Raw genomic sequence first — 5,480 nt, 5'->3', positions numbered from 1 at the left:
GAAAAAGCAATGATACAAACAAATACATACCTTCATAATCACTTTGAACAATCACACTGTGCTTCCCAGAACATAAAAGGATCACAGTTTTTCCAAAGGTCCCCAAAGTAGTCTTATAAACTGTACATACAACATCTATAACATATAAGTATAGGGTATCATAAGATAAATCCAAAATTAATAATCTAACCATAACATATATTGATTAAACATTTAAATAATTATTTTGCTTGTACTTTTTAGAATTTTAGAAGGATTTTAAAAGATGACTAAAATAAACCATAAACTCTGCAAACTAGCTATTCAATTACCAGACAGGTTGATCAGAGGAATGTTATAGATATAATGTATCTGAATATCTTCAAGCTTCTGGAAATATCTTGGTAGGGGGATGGAGGGAGGAGATTAAAACACATATACAAAATGTATGTCAATAAGAATCATTGCAATAAATACTGAGTATTAGAATTACATATTCTAACAATACGTTTTCATGTAATTCTCACAACTTTGTAAAAAAGGCACTGTTCTTATAATTATTTTAAGATGAAGAAATTGAGATTCAGAGGAGTTAAATAACTTGTTTAAGGATATACAGTTAGGAAGTGACGAGATGAAGATAAAAGCCAATCTATTGACTGTAAAGCACTTGCCTTTCCAAATAATAATGACTCACCTTGAGCAGGGGTCCCCAACACCTGGGCAGTGGACTGGGACTGGTCCATGGCCTGTTAGGGACCTGGCCACACAGCAAGAGATGAGCAGCAGGCAAGCCAGCAAAGCTTTATCTATATTTGCAGCCACTCCCCAGCTCTAGCATCACCACCTCAGCTCCACCTCAGATCATCATGCATTAGATTCTCATAGGAGCACCAGTCCCTGCTGCCAAAAAGGTTGGAGAGCACTGTTCTTGAGCACGTACTCTGTACTAGGCACTGTTCTAAGCACATTGCAGGTGTTTAACCACTTAATCCTCCAGCAGTCCTACGAGTTAGGTACTATCATTACCCTCATTTTATAGTAGAGGAAAAGGAAACACAGGTAAGTCAATGTGTAACTAGTTGAGCAACCATTTGTAAAGTATGCTAATTGCTGATTATAAGCAACCAAAGGGAAAGTCTCCAAGGACAGATCACTGCATGCCACAGTGATTTGTCCTTGCTCTGAGCTTTTTGTTTAAACTTTACTTGGATAAAGACCTGATCTACTACCCAAATAAGGGAAACCATGAATTTGGTGGGATAAATTGTACTGAATGGCAGAAAGTCAGGATGCAAAAAGATTTCAGTGGTCTGGAATATTGAGATAAATCTAACGAGACGCAAATGTGGGAGAACATAAAGACCTAAATAGGTCCATAAAATAGATCAATTGGAGGATAAATAAATTAAGTGATGCATGTAAAAGAGTTGTATAGCATTTAATTGACTAAAAGTGTGACTCGAGTAATCGATGATAACTGAGTGCTGTTACTAGATATTTACCCCCCACTCCCATGTATGCAGTTGCATGCACACACACACACACGCACATGTCATTTGGAAGTTAAAAATAAGAATGTCCTGGACGTGGTTCCATAGTATAGTGGTTAGCACATCTGCGTTACACGCAGAAGGTCTTGGGTTCGTGCCCCAGTGGAGCCACGGTCCATAGTCTACAGCCATGCCATCCTGAACAAGCCTGACATCTGATCTCAGAAGCTAAGCAGGGTCAGGCCTGGTTTGTACTTGGATGGGAGACCACCTAGGAAGACCAGGTGCTGTAGGCATAAATAATTATAAATAATCAAAATAAATACATAAAAATAAGAATGTCCTTTCAGAGTAAAACTATAAAATAAGTAATGGATCAGGGCAGACAAAGATAGCATCAGTAGAGACAGAAAACTTCCTGGCAAAGATTTTACTTTAATCTGGTTATATATATTATCATATCTAAAAAGAAGAGTATGGCCATCAGTAGGATCATTGGTTAACAACTAAAGCAAAGATATAGATAGGCAAGTCACAGAGGCAAAGGGGAAAAGGATCCTAGAGGCATGAACATAAGCACTTGGTTCTTGTGATATATTTATCTTTGTACAGGAGATGAATGTGGAAGCCGACCATAGCTGGAGATCAGCTGTTAGTGGGACATTCCAATCTTTAGGAAGAATTTAAGGGCTCTCTACCATACCCTCAGAGGAAGAGTGTTTGGCATTATCAAGAGTAAGGCTATTTTGGGGCTATGGTATTGGGTGCTAGAGGAAATGAGAGGGTTAATTGAGATGCAGTGAACAAATAATTTTAAAAACTTTTATGATTCTCAGGCAACATGAACCTGTATGTAATTAATTGCAATGGGAATGTAAACTGGTACAGCCACAATGGAAAACAGTATGGAGGTGCCTCAAGAAATTCAAAACAGAACTACCATATAATCCAACAGTGCTACTTCTGGGTATATATCGAAAAGAAACAAAATCATTGTCTCAAAGAGGTATCTGTTCACCCATGTTCATTACAATATCCAAGATGTGGAAACGATCTAAGTGTCTGTCAAAGATGGATGGATAAAGAAAATGTGAATATTATTCAGCTTTAAAAAAGAAGGAAACTCTACCATTTGTGATAACATAGATGAACCTGGAGGGCATTATGCTAAGTGAAATAAAGCACTCAGAGGAAGACAAATACTGCATGGTATCACTTATATGTGAAATTTTTTTAAAAGTTGAAACAGAGGGTAGAATGGTAATTGCCAGGGGCTAGGGGATGGGGGAAATAGAGAGAGGCTGGTAAAGAGTACAAACCTTCAGTTATAAGATGAAGAAGATCTTAGGATTTAATTTATAACATAATGACTACAGTTGAAAATACTGTACTGTATAAATGAAATGTGCTAAGACAGTAGAACCTAAGTATTCTTATCAAAAAAGAAAAAAAGGTAAATATGTGAGGTGGTGCAGTGTTAATTTTAATTAACTCGGTGACAATCCTTTCACAACGTTAATTTTAATTATCTAACTTATTAATTTATTAATTAAATGACAATTAATGTTAAATAATAAAATAGATTACAATTTTATTTCTCTGTTATACCTCAATATGGCTGAAAAATTTAAGTGCAAAGAATCTACAAAAAACTACTAGAAGTAATAAGTGTGTTTAACAAGGTTGTAGGATACAAGAACAATATACAAAAGAAAATTGTATTTTTATAAACTATTGATAAACGGTTTTAAAATAAATTAAATTAATTCTATGCATAATGGCATCAAAATAATACAAAACTTAGGAATAAATTTTGTAAAAGTAAGTGCAAATTTGTACACTGAAAACTACACAAATCTCTACTGGAAAATACACAATATTGTTGAGTAAAATTAAAGAGGATTTATAAAAATGGAGAGATACACAATGTGCATGAGTTGGAAGAATCGATATTGTTAAGATGGCAATTTCCCCAAATTGATGTGTAGATTTAATGTAATACCTATCGAAATGTCAGTAGGCTTTTTTTTGTTTGTGAAAATTGACAAGTCATTTCTAGAATTTATATGGAAGTGCAAAGAACCTGGAATAGCAAACCAATTTTGAAAGAGAAATACAAAGTCCGAGGACTTTATTTGATTTTAAAGCATTGCAAAACTACAATAATCAAGAACAATAGACATTTAGATGAATAGAAGAGAATAGGGAATCCAGTAACAGACTATTACACATACATAGTCAATTGATTTTCAAGAAAGGTGCCAAGTAATTCAATGGGGAAAGAATAATCCTTTCAACAATAGGTGCTGGGACAACTAGATAAACACCAACAAAAGAAATGAAACTCAACCCTTACCTTACATCACACATAACAACTTAAAGAAAACATAGAATGAAATATTTGTGGTCTGGGATTAGGCAAAGAATTCTTATCTATGACACAAAAAGTATGAATAATCAAAGATAAAATCAACAAATTGAACTCTATCAAAATTAAAACTCTTCTCTTCAAAAGACACAATTAAGAAAATGAAAACATTTGCAAAACATATATCTGATAAAGGACTTGAATCCAGAATATATAAAGAACTTTTATAATTCAACAATAAGATAAATAACCCTATATTTGAATAATCACCTCACCAAAGAAGATATATAAATGGCAAATAAATATATGAAAAGATGGTTAATATCATTAGTCCTCAGAGAAATGCAAATTAAAACCAAAATGAGATACTTCTACATACCTAGATACTACTACATACATTAGAATGGCCAAAACAAAAAAGACTAAATATTGGTGAGGATATGGCAAAACACATGCATTGCTATTGGAAATGTAAAATGGGACAGCCACTTTAGAAACAGTTTGGCACTTTTTAAAAAGTTAAACATACACTTACTCTCATGGAGCTTATATTCTAGCAGTGTAAAACAGATAATGGATGGATGGATGGATGGATGGATGGATGGATGGATGGATGCAGAGATGATAGATAGATGATAGATAGATAAAAGAAAATAATAAGAAAACATCTTAAGTACTCTGAAGAGAGTTAAAAGTGTGATATCAGAGAATGACTGAACCAGAAGAGGGAACCAGTCATGAAAGACCAGGGAGAGGAGCATCTTAGGCATCATATATATATATATATACACACATACATATATATATATATACATATATATATATGTATGTGTATATATATGTATGTATATATATGTATGTATATATATATGATGTATATATATGTGTGTCATACATATATATGTATCATATATATATATGATGTGTATATATATGTATGTATATATTTATTTATTTATTTATTTATTTTTTTTTACTGTCCATTGCCCCTAGAAGCCCTCTATTCCTTCTTTACTCCGTTAACAGTTCAGGGCCAATAAATGTAATCACTCACAGTAACTCCCTTGATCACCTTAGTTAAAACCAACTTTCCACCTACACTTTAAACCTGTCACCAGGAACCTAAATAGGCCCTTACTCCTACATCTCCCCAATCCATTCATCTTCCTACATTCTACATTCCTCCAATCACTTTCTGCTAAAGGACTGTTTCACACCTATTCCTCTCTTCTCCCTCATCCTCACTCTCAGCTGATGATGGTATTTCTTTCCTCATTGAGAAAACTAAAGAACCAGAAGAGAACTTCCAGTCACTCCTACCACACCCACATGTCCATACAGGTGCACCCTTTAGACCCTGCCTTACCTCCTGTCAGTCAGGCTGCATTCTCAGTGCTCCTATGTAAAAGCTTCCACTTGAGCATTAGATCCCACCCTCTCGCAGACTCAAGAACATAAGACCAGCCAATCTTCTGTCTTTACCCTACATAACAATTTTTTTCTCTACTGGATCATTTCCATTAGTATACAAACAAATCATTTCAAGCACTTTAAAGACAAACAAAACTCTCCCCTTGACTCTATTTCCCTCATTTGATTACCATCTTAATTCTCTGTAACCCTTGTAGCAAAACAGTTGT

At 34.4% G+C, this 5,480-nt stretch overlaps 1 pseudogene; it reads left to right on the top strand.

Annotated features, from left to right (window-relative positions):
• Window positions 1-1,652: 1,652 nt before the first annotated feature.
• LOC120583462 (uncharacterized) lies at window positions 1,653-1,768 on the top strand (annotated as a pseudogene).
• The last annotated feature ends 3,712 nt before the right edge of the window (window positions 1,769-5,480 follow it).

This window comes from Pteropus medius, unplaced genomic scaffold (genome assembly GCF_902729225.1).
Source record: "Pteropus medius unplaced genomic scaffold, Ma_sr-lr_union100, whole genome shotgun sequence".
In the NCBI taxonomy this organism is placed as follows: domain Eukaryota; kingdom Metazoa; phylum Chordata; class Mammalia; order Chiroptera; family Pteropodidae; genus Pteropus; species Pteropus medius.
Note: the sequence above shows the minus strand (reverse complement) of the source record. Positions and strands in the feature narration are given on the sequence as shown.